Genomic DNA, 17780 nt, shown 5'->3' with positions numbered 1-17780 from the left:
ACAGGAAAAGGTTGTTGATCCTTCATATTCTTCTCTCAAACAGGAATTAGATGCTCATGTCAAGGGTATTCACTCCAGGATGGACAAGTTTGATCAATCTCAGGAGCTCTGTCTGACAAAGCTTGGAAACTTGGAGCACACTCTGGCTCAAGTTATTCATCACTTAAAGCTTAATCCGTCAACAGCTCAGTCTACTCTGGAGGATCCCTCAACTAAGGGGGAGAAGGATAAGGGAGATAAGGACAAAGATGATCACAGCAATGCTGATGCTGGTGATAGGAGTAATAAGGATGATGCTGACAGGAGTGACAAGGGTGGAGAAAGAGCAAGTGGCAAAGAATCTTCTGAAGCTGATAAAAGCTATAAAAGGTCTAAAGGCAAAGAACCACTACATCAATCTGAAAATGTCTTCAACACTGACAATTATGATGATTATCCCAAAGACATGGATGATGATGACGTATTCGATGCTACCTATCGTCAGGCTGAAGAAGAAGGTAAATTTGATGAAAGCTATTTGTTTCAGGAAGAACCTGTTGATCCTGAACACGAGGAGAATGTCAGGAAGTTCAAAGCAGAAAATGAAGCGAGGAAGCGTAAGCTTCGTGATTATCAGAAACTTCTGGAAGACAAGTTGATCACAGAGGAACAAATCAAGATTGAAAAGCAGAAAATCTATGATGCTGCGATCAAGCAGAAGAATCTTGAGATTAAAAGAAAAGAAGGAAAAGGCTGGGACATTGCTAGGAGAATATTCAATGGACCTCAAAGGGAAACTTTCGATAATAAGAAGTTCTTATCTCTGATCTATGATCTTCGAGAGGTGAACCCTGATGAGGATGTTTTTATGCATGCCTTTGCCTTAGAACTGGAATATGTAACTGTTGCTGTTAGGGGACTGCTAGAAGAATGGGAGCTGATTGTCTACACACAGAGGAATGGTTCATTCAGACTGTCTGTCGAATTTCTCAAATCATTCTCTGTATCTGAGCTCTGGGTACTTCGCAACAAAGTCAAGCGTTGCTCAAACTTGAATGAACTTCTTCGTGACAAATTGTTGGATTGTGCTGTTTTCAACAGTCCTCAGGTTGTTAAGAACCCATACTGTGTCAAGTTTGTTCACTTGGAAATCCTCTGCACTGTCTATCTAAATGAAGAGGCTTTGCCAAAGTACCCTGCCAAACGTCTGGCTCTAGCATCCACATTACTAAGGACCAAGGGCTTCGCATCTAAAGCCAAGTCTGATGCTGATGATGTAATCTCATCCTACTGCACTCGAAGAAACATTTCTCAATACTTTCGGAGGATGAAGGGTGTAACAAAATCTCAGCCATCTGACTTTCATGAAGACCCTGTGGATCTGGAAGTTCTTCACCAGCTAGCTCTGGCTCGTGAAAGAAAGAAGCGTGGAGAATCCACTGCAGCTGAAGAGCCTACTCAGAATGAGCCTTCTACTCCAATTATTCACTATTCTGATGCTGAAGAAGGAGAAGTCACTCGTTCTGAGTGAATAGATTGATTAGGATATTTTGATAGATATGTTCAAAGAACATCCTTTTGTAATCTATTATGAATATGGTTTAATGTTCAATGCAAGCCATAAACTTTTGCTATTTACATTCCATTGTTTAAATCTTTGTCTTATCTGTTAGTTGAGTTATCCTCTAGGAAATTTGCATGTTATGTTAACAAACAAATAGGGGGAGATTGAAAGGCATATGTTCAGCCTATTTGTATTTAAAGAGGTACAACTCAACTCAGATAAGAAAGCTCAGTAAATAGCAAGTCAACGGAATCCGTACGAAGAACGTCAAATGATTTATGGGAATTATATGTCAGATAAATTCCAGGATGCTGCTACACACCACTGAAAGAAGTTCATTAATATGTTCAAGCCTCAGTGCACAAATAATCTTTTGTGGCACGTCCAGGAGTTCAGAAGATATAAAGTTTCTATACTTTATTTTATCAGAAGATTCCATTTAATGAAGAAGTACTTACAAGACGAAGACTCGACGAACAAATCAATTTCTTAATGTTTATTTGACAAAGAATATTTGATTTAACTAGATACAGATGAATCAGACAATACATCTGTGTATCAGTTATTCAAATTAAATATTTGAAGTCAAGCAGATTTGATGGTTCGTTCGTTCGACAGATCAAGACGAAGTTATTAATGTTTAAACAAGACGGGAAGCTGTTCTACTGAAGAATAGGTGATTAAATATTTAATAGATTATTATTTCACTTCACAAATAATTATATTAATTATGTAATTTATTTATTAAATTAATTCACTCATGAATTAATTTAATTTATGAAGTTATATGATTAATTTAATTAAGTGGATAATTTTCTATTTAATATATATTTTAATTTACATCCTTAAATCATCAAAACAAACTCAGTAAGACAATCCAAGATTGTCTTACCGAATCTGTTTCTAGGATGAATGGAGCATCAGCCAAGACAATCTGTCTTTGTCTTACCGAAGAATTCTAGAAGTCTGCCAGACAAATTGTCTGACCGAGTGTTCTCTGCCAAGACAACAGAGGATTGTCCTACCGAGAATTTGTAATTGTCTGCAAGACAATTTTCTGTGTCTTCCCAGACAATCTAAGATTGTCTGACCGAATGAAGAACAGCAAGACAATCTTGATTGTCTGACCGAGGCAATGCTTACTAGACAATTCTCAATTGTCTGACCGAATGGAAATTGTCTGACCGAGTGTTAAATTGTCTTACTAGCCTTAAAATTGTCTTTCTGCTGTGTCTTGTGCTTGCAAGGCAATCTAAAATTGTCTTGCCCTTGCCACTTTGTCTTTGCTACTTATAATTGTCTTGTCTTTCAATTGTCTTACAAGTACAAATGCTTTGCCTATAAATATGGCATTGCATCCTTCATTTCAAGTGTTCATTCACTTTGTAATCAAAGCATTTGTAAAGCTTTCAAGTTGTTCGTAACTTGCTTGATCGTTATATCCACAGTTTTCTGTGCTTTGATCACCCGGTTGTTTTAATCACTGAATCTAGAATATACCCTGTCGAATTTATTCTACGAACTTTAGTGGACATTAAAACTGAACCATTTTAATTATATAACGACTTCAAACATTGTTATATTAATTAATTATAATCTGATTAACAAATCATATTCAATCAGATTCACTTCCGCGACGATTTGGTACTGATTGTATTCAACCCCCCCCTTCTACAATCATATCTGGACCTAACAGAGACAATGACGAGATTGCTGAGGATGAGGCCGCGGAAGCCGAGGCTGAAGGAGAGGCCGCGGAAGCCAAGACTGAGTTGATGAAGATGAGGCCGCGGAAGCCGAGGCTGAATGAGAGGCCGCGGAAGCCGAGGCTGAAGATGAGGCCGCGGAAGCCGAGGCTGGAGGAGAGATGAGGCCGCGGAAGCCGAGGCTGAAGATGAGATGAGGCCGCGGAAGCCGAGGCTGAAGATGAGGCCGCGGAAGCCGATGCTGGAGATGAGGCCGCGGAAGCCGAGGATGAAGTAGAAGAACGTGCCTTCTACCACGTCTGTATGATCACCCCCCAGTTTCGGAGTATAAGCTTGACTTGAAGATGCAGGTTAAAGAAGACAGTGTTGCGAAGTTGTGTTGTGACGTATATTTACTCTGAATCTTGAAAACTGGAGTGTTGGACGTGTCTCTGTATACAACATATATACACAATTATGGTTAGCAAAATAATAAAGTTAGTATTTACCTCATGGCGTGCCATGTTAGGGGAAGGCGCGCCTCTCGATAATTTCAATAGAACGTTGTTCGGGGGAGACACATCTTGTAAATATCCTCGATTCACATTACTTTCATCCTGAGCTCGCCTTACGAAATTCTTCGAATTTTTCCTCTTCCTGTCTAAAAAATAGCTCACTAAAATAAAATATTAGGTCAGAGGTACACAACATTTATTACATAAACACCACACATAAATATATCAATATATTTGTGATATAATAATAACAATCGATACTCAATAAGAGAGATATATAATTCGATTATGCATAAAATATTCAAATTTGAAACATATATCTCTCAGAATAAATATATGCATGACAAGAATATATATACTAAATGACAATTTTATATATAAAAAAATGAAAAATATTTATCTTTTTAGTGCCCTCTGGTCGCAAGTATCAGCCGAAAATAAGCCTACAGTGATATCCTGTCTTGGTCAATTTTTATTATGACACACAGATATTAAATAATTAAAGAATGGGTATGCATGATCATGATCATAACAGTGGTACTGTTGCATCAAGTTTCAGCAGTAGGATGGTAAGCAGTAAGATACACCCATCATAAAATAAATACATCAAACAAAGTAGGAAACAAATCAGAAGCGGCAAACAAAACAACCCCCCTGCATCATCGAATGATAGTCCTCGTGCCTTGGAATCCTGAATGCTTTCTCACATAAAAGTTATAAACTTTTTTCATCCAACATACTAGTCACATAAAATATAGACAATAAACATATAAATGAGAAAACGCGTAAAATATTAGCTAACATAATATATATTTGCATGTTATAGGATAAAATTAAAACTATATGCTAAGAATACTTTATCACATATAAAATATATTTTTTAATACATGACAAACATATAAAAATTTGAATAAATAAAATAGAAACAAAAACTTATCTTTGTTAGCCAAGCTGATTCGTGCGTGCAAATAAATTGATCTCCTAGGTTGCTGTTTTGTTATTGCCTTCTTTTTGCTTCTTCGTCTTGTACAATTTTTTCTGAGACTTTGCTTCTTCTAGTTCCTTTTTTTTTTAAACACCATTTTCCTGAAACAAAATCAACCAGCCACACACAAATAAACTACTGAGATTAATCACAATTATAATATAATTTATATGTATATAATTAACAAATCAAATTTCCTATATATTATATTAATAACATATATAATATCAGCTTCATGACATAATTATTCATAACCGCATAACATAAGAAAGACATATCTTAATTTAGTGAAGTCAGAACCGGCCCTCCAAAGCTCCAGAGATCCTGCTTACTCCTGCCAAAAATCTACAACTCCATGCATGTATATATTTTAATGCAATAAATATAAGCATAAAAATTGAACTAACAAGCGGGTTTCTGCAAGCTTTCCTGTTGCCAGAGCTCATAGTCTCATCCCTTTTCACCCAAAACTATATCTATTATCAAGGACTAAAGAAGATTTTTTTTTTTTTTTTTTTTAGTAGAGAGGTATACTGAGATCATGCAGAAATAAGAACGTGTAAAGAGTATTACTATAATTTAATCAAAACATGAACAGAGCTATATAGTAGATATTAATAATAGAATGATAAGAAAGCACTTATCTTTATTCTCAAAAGCTTATTTGAGAGACGCTTGTGTCAGCCCCGGCCATTTCATCAAGTCTCCTGTAGTCTTTTTTCTTGTATGAGTGTATGGGACCCCAACCTTTTTTCTTGTTTTATCCCTGCAAACAGCTTGCCATAGTGCCATAATGAAATAATGCAGAAGCCACTTAAACTGTCGCGGCTGTAGATGATTTCAGTTCCAAGTTTGACACTTCAAGCTTGCGGTCCCCTCGCATAGTCCACTATCACTCCTCGTTCACCTTGCTTTCTTGTCAGCCCATCCAGACCAGAGTTCTTCGGCTTATGATGGCCTCCGGTCATTTTTTTTCCGACGTAGTTACGTTTCCGAAAGCCGCACGCCATATTCTATTCGCACATGATTTCATCAGTGTGTGCTTACAGGGTTCTTGTGCTCCTCTGTTTGATGACCCGGATTCCCATAGGCCTCAGTCCTGGGCCTCAGTCCTCTGTTGCTGTTGCTGACCATATCCTCTTGCTTGATTGCAGCAGTTGATAGTGCTCTGAGTTCATAACAAGACACTAGAAGGGCCATGCCTGTCTTTCCTCTTCCTTTTGACTCACCTAGACGTTTCCCCATACACATACCAAGCTCGCAACACACGTGCATCGTGCATGTCTTCTGAAAGATGGAGCAACACCTGCTGACTTTATGCTCCCATGATTAGCAATATAAGGCGAGTCCCAGTTTGGTGTCTTCACAGTTCCTGTACTTCTGGCTGTTGCAGTTCATCAAGTACCTGATTTCGGACCTGTTTCCGGCGTGTGTTTGCTTTGCTTCTATATTTATATTATTCACAAGCTTCGGGCTATGTTATCTTTTACAAAATCTTGAGCCATCTTCATGTTATGGCTTGACTGATGAAAGTCTGGAGCATATGATAAGATAAATATGGCTTGTTGTTTGGTGGAATCCTGGATAAGGTTCATAACCAATACAGTTCTGCAGAGCCCCCAACAGACAAAGAACGGAGCCAATAAAAAAGTCATTAAAAGATTATCTGATGAAGCTGGTACTCGTTTTTTTTTTCACATACACCATGGCCAAAAAATTGTCCAGTCGAACCATCTCTTTGATGAGCAAGATTATATCACATATGTCGCATGAACGATGACCTCCAACGATTCCTGCTTTCAGATTATTCTCTCCCAAAACAGATAATTAACTATAGCAGCTATCGCATCACTGCTCAGAAAACTTAACTATCATCAGGTTATTGAAAGATATGCTCCTCTTTTTATTGTCCTTCAACTGCAAGCTTCCGCCGGAAAATAAGCTTATAGCGGTTTTCTTGTCCCATGTCTCGTTACTTCTTTGTTTTCTTGTTTCTTCGTCATTAGTAGTAAGATCATATCACGAATATCTTCTAAGTTCATATATCATCATGTATAAAAATTTAAGAGACAATCTATAAACATCAATGAATACAATGATCTATGATACATACAAGCAGCCGCAAAAAAGTAATTAACTAGTAGAATAATAAAGAAATGGGAGAACTTATCTATTCAACGAGTCGAAACCGAGGCATGCGAGGTCGGTATACACTCGTCTTTAGGCTTGGCAGACTCTGGTATATCATACGTAGGGGTTGATATGCGATCTAACACTGCGATCTTGTGAGATTCTTCTGATCCTTTGGTGGTCATATGCGTCTGGATACGAGTTTAAAAGAAGCACCGACCGGTAGCCGCCACTCACGCTGATATCTAAGTTTTATCAAAAACAACACAGTTGTTTGATAATCGTTTGTCCTCCACAAACGAAAGATCTAGTGGGCCCCTCCTTCTAGCGCCAATTTGTTAACGGAGGAATTTGGTAGTTAACAAAATTCGAGGTTCGTGGCCGGAATCAAGATCTATGACGGTGGCTGAGTGGTGGTGATGAAATTTTAGGGGTGGCTGAGAATAGGGTTTTGAGTTGCCTCCAGATGCTCCCAACTCGTGTCCCCCCAATTTGCCTACGTACCCCTATATTTATGGGGGATCAAGCCAGTACGTAGTTCTTTTCTCCTAAGAAACCTAATAGGATTAGGTTTCCCCTTCTGCTGTCTTTCTCCTGAAAGGGGCCCAATACGATGAGGCCTAGACTTGGGCCTTGTAGACTCTCGAGCACCCAAGACTTACCCCAAATGCAAGGACGCTTCTCTACTCCCCGACAGGGACAACCCGCCAGACTACAGAGATAGAGCCTTCCAGGGTGTATCTTCGAGAAGGTTCCACAAGCTCCCCGACAAGGACAACTCGCCAGACTACAGAGCAAGGCCTCCTCTAATCTTCATTCTCTATCTCCCAAGGAGGGCAACTCCTCAGACTACAAGGTAGAGTCTTCGACAAATTAACATTAGGATCTATACACACCCAAGGGCGTCCCCCTGGGTAAAATATATCCCCTTCTGCCCTTCAAATGACGATCTTTCTCTGTAAACTTCAACTTGGCGCGCCCTATCTTCTTGAAGTGGTCTCTTCTGACTGACATGGCTAGCTTGGGCTTGGTCCACTATTGAGCCCATCATAGTCTTCTTTTATGGGCCGGGTTTTCATGGTGATTTTTGCGTATAACACCTCTGTTGTATCATCATCTTCATTATCAAAAAAGATGCTCAGAGTGTGAGATGCCAGAGCTTCAGTAGCTGCATCAGAATTTGTAGCTTGAGGAATCTCCTGAGTAGGAGCTGCAACATTTACTTCAGGTTGGTTCAGAGAGTCTTGAATCATCTGAAAGACAATCTCTATCTGTGCATCTTCTGATTGACTTGGAACATTAGAAGTCTTTTCTGACACACGAGTATCAGTTGCATTAATGGTTTCATGTTGAATCAGAGATTCCTGATTCAACTTCAACCCTACATCTGATTTTGCCACTGCTGGTTGATCATGAAATTCTGATATTGATTCTGACATGTGAATATCAGCTTCCATTGTTCTAAGTGGAACTGCAGAGATGGATTCAATCAGGACTGGCTCTGTATTTGAAGGTTGATCAGAGAATGGGATCAAGTCCTGTGTGGGATTTTCTGACTGAAGTGGCTCAACAGTCAGATCAGTGATGTTGGTGGGCTTGATTTTCTTTCTCTGTTTCTTTGCTGGTGGAGGAGGTGGAGGTGGAGGTGCTTCATCAGAGTCAGAGTCTGATATTTTCTGCAAAAATCTTCTTTTTCTGGGAGGAGGAGAGGGTTTGGTTGGGGATTTGGAGGACCTGAGAACCCTCTTAGGTGAAGATATTTCAACTGGCCCTTTTTGGGAAGGACCAGAGGATAAGATTTTGTCAGATTTTACAACTGGCCCTTTTTGGGAGGGACCAGAGGTTGGCCCATTTTATATGTACTGGCTGTGTATGTTAGGGTTATACTGAAATATTCGTTTGAAGTATATAACAATTATTTGAGGATCTTGAATGCATGTTTTCACATTGTCTGTATATTATATATTGTAGACAATCTAGTATCAAATGGGATAGCAGAAGATTAGATTGTCAGACTCCTTATATAATATAATAAGGGTTCACAGTCGAGGTGGTGTTAGACAAACCACTGGAATGGCTGAAGTATTATTTGGAAATAGTTTATCTTGACTATTGAATAATACTTATATACTTTGTGTATATTGAACGGGATCAAAATAGTAGAATAATTGTCTCTTTAATTCTGACAATAAAGAACTAAGATTCTATGATGTTATTAATGCTTAAGTTCTTAACCCGGATATAGTGATTGACACTTGTATTTAATGCACATGCCTTGACTCATAAATTAAGTAATTTATTTTAAATTACGAATTTATGTATTGGGCAATGACATTATATACAGAGTGGGATATTGACTATAAAAGGAAACCGTGTCCGAAAAATATATTCGGGTGATGATGTCCTCTTGAAAGCTCATAAAGATAATTATGCTTTAGTCCTGCAGGCAGATTTGTTCTTGCATAATTATAAGGTTGAGTGGATGATCAAGGATAAAAGATATTAATTAAATTAATTGTCAGAAATTAATTTAATTAATGGACATGCGATATCTTAAACATGGGGAATTTATAAGCAATTAATATGGGAGCCGAATTAAATAATTAATTTACGGAATTAGGAAAGGTAGTGCAAATATTAGTTCTTTAGTGGATAGAATTAATATTTAATGACATTGGGCCTGGCCCGGAATGTCATTAGAAGGCCTGACCTAATGACCCATGATCCCTGCTGTAGCCTATATATATTCTCGTTCTCCTAAAGCTGAAAGAGACACCAAAACGATTTAATCCTAGAGTCAGAGAGAGGCAGACGTTTTTCTCAAGGAGACAGCTAGGGTTTTGGGTTTTCGGAGCTTTAAGGAGAGGCACACCTTGGGAGATCGAAGGCCACACTTCGTCCAAGGAGAATCAAGGAATACAGCAGAAGACGTGGATTTGAATCGCTTGCGCCGTAGCGATTAAGGTTAATATTCTGTTCGAACTTTTAATTAGTATCATAAAACGCAGGACCAAGGTCCGATTGTTCCTACAATGGTATCAGACCCAAGTTGCGGTTCTGCGATTTATGATATGTAGTCCATGTCATGATTATATATGCATGTATATAGTGATTCTGTGATGCAGGTCGTTGTCCACTATTATGGCCGTGTTTTAATTATTCTGTTATGTTTGGATTCCACGTGGTTTATCGTGGCTGTTGTAAATCACGAGGGTTGATCGTGATAGTTTAATCTTGTAATTCAATTTGTAATTGTTTTAGATTATGATCTGATGTAATAGAATAGGCTGGTTCGCCTGTACAATTTGTATGTAATTGTTTGATCAACGGGGCTGCAAGAAACAGAGATCTTCCGCTGCTGCGATCTGTTGCCGCTGCTATTTAGGGTAACTTTTGCATACGATGTCCGATTTGGGCGCATAATACCTTTTCGGGGACGGCAGAACTAGACAGACAGGCTCGAAATTGACGTAGTCTATTTGGTGCAGTTTTTCAGGGTGTTCTGAGGCTGTTTAGGCCTCCAAACGGGCTTTCGAAGATTTTCGGAATTTTTCGAAGGATGATTTCGAAGCTGTTTTTCCGGGGCCATAATAGTGGATGTGTTTCATTATGTTTTACATAATTTCTGCCTTTTCTTGATTATTGCTACTATGTGTTTCTTGTCTGTGTTGTTATGCCATGTGATACTAACCCTTCGCATGCTAGAATGACATGGACATAGGGATGTTTTTAATTAATGCTTTAATCATGCTAGTATGCTGCCATGTTATGTGTTCTTTATGTGTTCTTTATGTTGCTATAACCTTGATAGTATGCATGTGGACTTCGAAGAAATAACATAGGGCGATGCATCTAGATTAAAATCCTCAAAGTAAATTCTAAGTGGGAGAGGGAGTTAATATGGTATTAAATCCCATGGTCTCCATCATTGTTTGTATGTAATTTAACATATAAGGCGAATATAAATTATGTATACGTCACCCATCGTGGCATGTAATTTATGGTGCCTAGAATGTTATAGATATTACTGGAACAAACTTCTTGAATTAATACGAATAGATACGAATTTTCTTTATCTCTGATTTGGGGCGATTTCTAAGGCTTATGGGTATTAAGTGAGACCGATGTGACTCCTCCACTGCCTAGAAGTCAAACCAGACACGAATATTGAATTGAAGTATTCTATTCAAGAAATATTGGAAGGTATACATGCCGCCCATCGTGGCGTACCAAGTTCCATAGGTTTCGGGTAATTTAAGATTTGATGATGGTATACACTTAGCTATGAAAAATAATATAGACCACCCCAACATGGCTTATTGTTTAGTAATAGGACCGAAGTAACGTTTAAACAAATATAGGTGGTATACATGTCGCCCATCGTGACGTACCAGAAACTTATGGTGTTTAAACGTTAGTGCATTTAATTTTAATAATTGTTAGAGGAACCAATAGGACTTAATTTTTTATGCACCCTTCTTTATGTGTAATGTGATTTTTTCATGCATGATTCTCAGGATATAATGGGGTTTAATCCACTGTTCACCATACTTAAGGATAACAAACTTACCGGACCTAACTATATTGAATGGAAACGTAATTTGGACATTGTGTTGACTGTTGAGGAGTACAAGTTTTGCACTTATGAACCCAAGCCTGAGCAGCCCGCTGCTGATGCTCCTGATGAGGACAAAGAGTATTATAAGCGGTGGACAAAGGCTGATGAGATGTCGCGATGTTACATTCTGGCAGCAATGTCGGGTGTTTTGCAGCATCAGCATCAGGCTATGGCCACTGCTTCGGATATGCTCATTAATCTCAGAGAACTTTTTGGAGATCAGAATAGGGCTGCTAGGCAAGTAGCCATGAAGGCTTTAATGAACACTCAGATGGCTGAAGGTACACCTGTAAGGGATCATGTTCTCAAGATGATGTCACATCTGAATGAGATAGAGATCCTTGGTGCAGAGCTTGACGGGGAAACCCAGATTGACATTATCCTTATGAGCTTGCCCAAGAGTTTTGAGCAGTTCCGCTTGAATTACAACATGAACAAGAGGCAGTATAGTCTTGCGGAACTGCTGACAGAACTTCAGGCAGCTGAAGGATTATTTCGCCAGAGTGTTCAAGTGAATGTGGCTGAGAAAGGTTCTTCCTCTAAGCCGAAAGGCAATAAGAAGAAGAAAAAGGCTCAGACACAGCAAGCTGTGAAGGCAGTGGGGGTTCAAGGTGGTGTCAAAAAGCCTAAGGGGAAGTGCTACCGGTGCAAGCAGTCGGGTCACTGGAAAAAGGATTGTCCTCTTCCTAAGAAGACAAACGATACTGGTATGTCTCTTTCTCTAGTTACAGAAACATTTGTAGCGGCTATATCTACGAGCACTTGGTGTTTAGATACTGGAGCCACTGATCATGTTTGTAACTCTATGCAGGGGTTCCAGCAATCCAGAATGCTTAGAGATGGTGAGATCTACGTGTTCATGGGAGATGCTACGAAAGTAGCAGTAGCTGCAGTAGGAGTTATTCATTTATCTTTTGGTTCTGATAGGATTTTGGTTTTGAACAATTGTCTTTATGTACCTTCTTTTAGAAGGAATTTGATTTCGGTTTCTAAACTTGCTATGGATGGTTATAATGTTTGTTTGGATCGTAATGTTTCAATTATGATGAATAAACGGATTATATGTTCTGGTACATTGCAAGACAATTTGTATATAATTAATCCTAGTCAACCCGCACTGCAACTACAACATAGGGTATTGAATAACACATCTTCTACCTCTAATAAAAGAAAGGAACCTTCTAGTATGAACCAAACATATCTTTGGCACTTGAGATTAGGTTATATTAACTTGAGGAGGATTCAAAGACTGGTAGTAGACAGGCCTTTAGGCTCATTGGCAGTGGAGCCATTTCCAGTTTGTGAATCCTGCTTGGAAGGCAAAATGACCAATAGGCCTTTCAAGGCAAAGGGGAAGAGAGCCAAAGAAGTGTTAGGATTGGTTCACTATGATTTATGTGGACCTATGAATATCCAAGCAAGAGGTGGTTATGAGTATTTCGTCACTTTTATTGACGATTATTCTAGATATGGATACATTTATTTGTTGCGCCGTAAGTCTGAGTGCTTTGAGAAATTCAAAGAGTACAAAGCTAAAACGGAGAAGCGACATAATAAAAGTATCAAGTCACTACGATCTGATCGTGGTGGCGAATACTTGCTTGGGGAATTCAGGGAATATTTATCAGAGAATGGGATAGAATCCCAGTTGACTGCACCAGGCACACCCCAGCAGAACGGTGTAGCAGAGAGAAGGAACTGGACTCTTTTAGAGAGTGTTAGATCGATGATGAGTTATTCGGATTTACCCAATTCCTTTTGGGGACATGCCTTAGAAACAGCAGCTTATCTTCTGAACTTAGTACCTTCTAAGTCGGTTCCTAAAACCCCTTTAGAATTGTGGACCGGGGACAAACCGAGTCTGAGACACATTCGGATATGGGGTTGTCCAGCACATGTGCTGAACAAGAACGCGACTAAGCTAGAATCTCGTACAGAAGTAAAGCTGTTTGTAGGCTACCCCATGGGAAAAAAAGGTTATTTATTTTATAGTCCTAAGGATCGGGATGTCACTGTTAGCACCAATGCAAGATTCTTAGAGGAAGACTATATAATGAATCACAAACCCATGAGTAGTATCGTTTTAGAGGAATTAGTGGGAGGGACGAATAATGAACCTGTAGTACAAGTAGAACAACCACAGCAGACTGTGCAACCGGTCACTGATACCGCACCAGTTCCTCGTCGTAGTGGGAGGGTTGTTCGACAGCCCGACAGATTCATGTTTTTGGGAGAGTCTTCGGACTTGGTCTTTGGTGAACATGATGATGATCCCCGGACATACGAAGAGGCAATACAGGACAAAGATGCAAGTCTTTGGCAAAAGGCAATGGATTCTGAGATGGAATCAATGTATTCTAATCAGGTCTGGGAGCTCGTGGAACCACCCAAAGGTGTAAAACCTATTGGATGTAAGTGGGTCTACAAGAAAAAGAGGGGATCAGACAAAAAGGTGAAAGCCTGGAAAGCAAGACTTGTTGCGAAAGGGTATACTCAGAAAGTAGGTATCGATTATGAGGAAACCTTTTCGCCAGTAGTCATGCTTAAGTCAATCCGTATTCTTTTATCTATAGCAGCTCATCTCGATTATGAGATTTGGCAAATGGATGTCAAGACAGCTTTCCTTAATGGAAATCTTGAGGAAACCATCTATATGCAGCAACCAGAGGGATTCATTAAAGAAGGCCAAGAGCATCTTGTTTGTAAGTTGAAGAGGTCTATTTATGGACTTAAACAAGCTTCTAGGTATTGGAACATTCGCTTTGATTAGGCAGTCCAGTCATATGGATTTGATCAATGTCCAAGCGAAGCATGCGTGTATAAGAGATGTGAGGGAAATGCAGTGGTTTTTCTAGTGCTTTATGTTGATGACATTTTACTCATTGGAAACAATGTTAAGATGTTGTCTTCAATAAAGGCATGGTTGTTCAAACAATTTGAAATGAAGGACTTAGGTGAAGCAGCATACATCCTTGGGATCAAACTTATAAGGGATCGCAAGAAAAGGATGTTGGCTTTATCTCAGGAGCCCTACATAGATGACGTATTAGCTCGTTTTAACATGCAGGACTCCAAGAAGGGTAATTTACCCTTTAGACATGGAGTTACTCTATCAAAGAGGCAGTGTCCTTCAACACCTAAGGAGATAGAGAACATGAAGGCAGTTCCTTATGCTTCGGCATGTGGGAGCCTAATGTATGCAATGTTATGTACGAGGCCTGATATCTGTTTTGCCGTGGGCATGGTTAGCAGATACCAGTCAAACCCAGGACAAGAACATTGGAGTGCTGTAAAAGCAATACTCAAGTACCTGCGAAGGACTAAGGAGTATATGCTGGTTTACAAGTCCTCTGATTTATTGCCTCTGGGATATACCGATTCGGATTTCCAGACGGATAAGGATAAGAGAAAGTCCACCTCGGGATGTGTTTTTACTTTGGGAGGTGGAGCCGTAATATGGAGGAGTGTGAAGCATAAATGCATCGCAGACTCAACCATGGAAGCCGAATATGTGGCAGCCTCGGAGGCAGCCAAAGAGGCTATATGGTTCCGAAACTTCCTGCTGGATTTGGGTGTGGTTCCTAATCTGCCACAGCAAATCACGATTTATTGTGATAACACTGGTGCTGTGGCGAATACCAAGGAACCGCGGGCCCATAAGGCAGCGAAACACATAGAGCGTAAGTATCACCTCATACGACAGTTCGTTAAGCGAGGAGACATCATTGTGGCTGATATAGCATCAAAGGATAACCGAGCAGATCCTTTCACGAAGAGCTTACCAGCTAAGGCTTTTCAGGAGCACGTGGAAGCGATAAGAGTCAGATACTTGGTCACATAGTTATTATAGTTGGTAGTGGATTACTTGTAATAAACACTGATATACTCAAAGAATATCTTGAGTATAAGTGGGAGATTGTTAGGGTTATACTGAAATATTCGTTTGAAGTATATAACAATTATTTGAGGATCTTGAATGCATGTTTTCACATTGTCTGTATATTATATATTGTAGACAATCTAGTATCAAATGAGATAGCAGAAGATTAGATTGTCAGACTCCTTATATAATATAATAAGGGTTCACAGTCGAGGTGGTGTTAGACAAACCACTGGAAAGGCTGAAGTATTATTTGGAAATAGTTTATCTTGACTATTGAATAATACTTATATACTTTGTGTATATTGAACGGGATCAAAATAGTAGAATAATTGTCTCTTTATTTCTGACAATAAAGAACTAAGATTCTATGATGTTATTAATGCTTAAGTTCTTAATCCGGATATAGTGATTGACACTTGTATTTAATGCACATGCCTTGACTCATAAATTAAGTAATTTATTTTAAATTACGAATTTATGTATTGGGCAATGACATTATATACAGAGTGGGATATTGACTATAAAAGGAAACCGTGTCCGAAAAATATATTCGGGTGATGATGTCCTCTTGAAAGCTCATAAAGATAATTATGCTTTAGTCCTGCAGGTAGATTTGTTCTTGCATAATTATAAGGTTGAGTGGATGATCAAGGATAAAAGATATTAATTAAATTAATTGTCAGAAATTAATTTAATTAATGGACATGCGATATCTTAAACATGGGGAATTTATAAGCAATTAATATGGGAGCCGAATTAAATAATTAATTTACGGAATTAGGAAAGGTAGTGCAAATATTAGTTCTTTAGTGGATGGAATTAATATTTAATGACGTTGGGCCTGGCCCGGAATGTCATTAGAAGGCCTGACCTAATGATCCATGATCCCTGCTGTAGCCTATATATATTCTCGTTCTCCTAAAGCTGAAAGACACACCAAAACGAATTAATCCTAGAGTCAGAGAGAGGCAGACGTTTTTCTCAAGGAGACAGCTAGGGTTTTGGGTTTTCGGAGCTTTAAGGAGAGGCACACCTTGGGAGATCGAAGGCCACACTTCGTCCAAGGAGAATCAAGGAATACAGCAGAAGACGTGGATTTGAATCGCTTGCGCCGTAGCGATTAAGGTTAATATTCTGTTCGAACTTTTAATTAGTATCATAAAACGCAGGACCAAGGTCCGCTTGTTCCTACCGTGTATCCAAAGAAAACCATCATGTCCCTCAGAGTTTGAGTAGGGACTGCAGAATCAAATTTCTTCTGATCAGGAAGAGGAAGAGCCTTCCTGATTGTTGCTGGAGTAACAACATACTCCTGACCCTCATAGTCACATGTCAGAGATGGAGAGCCTTGATCACCCCCATCATCATAGTTGGCTGTTCTCCAGAAGGTGAGAACCTGTGAGGGAGAAATAGACTCTGGTTGAGTCAGAGCGTACATCAGTTCACTGTGAGCCAAGAAATCCTGAATAAGATGAAACTCCTTGGGGGCTTCATCATTGTCTAGGATGGCAGCATAGTTGTTGGTGACAAACTTCGCCCCATTGAACTCAAATGCTGTAGTCGACATAGTTTCTGAGAGAAAATGCGAGGTTAAGTGAGTGAATGTAAGGTGTTTGATGAAATGTGTAGGAGAAAATGAAAGCAGAGTTTGAGAGAGAGAGAGACAGTAAAATATCGTGTGTAAAAAGTGAAATTTTTTTTTCAAAGACGATATATATGTGTGTATACACGATGTACTGACTCGTAATTGTAGTGGGACACGTGGCAAGTGTCTAACGGTAAAAAAATGGTAGTGGAGAGGTAATGATGACAGGCGTGTGAATCTGAATTACTGTGCAACAATTACCGAGAAAACACAATTATTCACCGTGTTTTTCTCCACTCAGGAATTCAAATGGATTTTGTACCGTTTGACAATTAAATCTAATATTCTCGTGACCAAAAAATCATTTATTTTAAACTCCGACTTGAATCAGATGTTTGACCATTTGACCGGAGTTTAAATAAATGGCAGATTATGAGACAAAACAGAGATTGTTCATAAAATTTTGTACTGATGAGAGATAGACATTGAAAGTCTGAATAACAATTTTTCCTCAAAGTCTGCAAATGATTATTTGAATTTTATCAAAAAAAATCACTCAATGTCATAAAATTTGTTAATCACAAATGCGGAGTGAAAGGTGTGTGTTGACATGATTCCTTTATTGTCACAGAGATTGACAAATTTCTTAAAAAAACTTTAGAAAGAATCATGTTAGGCCGAATAAACTCACTATATAAGATAATATAGTGAACACAATCCAAGACAAACACAAGTATAAGAGAATAACTCAATAAACTCTTATTCACAAATCACAGTAGCTTACAAATAATCTCTTAGTGATTTATATCTTATCACTAAGAGCTGCTAGGTTACAC

Source organism: Daucus carota, chromosome 4 (assembly GCF_001625215.2).
Source record: "Daucus carota subsp. sativus chromosome 4, DH1 v3.0, whole genome shotgun sequence".
In the NCBI taxonomy this organism is placed as follows: domain Eukaryota; kingdom Viridiplantae; phylum Streptophyta; class Magnoliopsida; order Apiales; family Apiaceae; genus Daucus; species Daucus carota.
The sequence above is the reverse complement of the archived record's forward strand: the minus strand, read 5'-3'. Positions refer to the sequence as shown.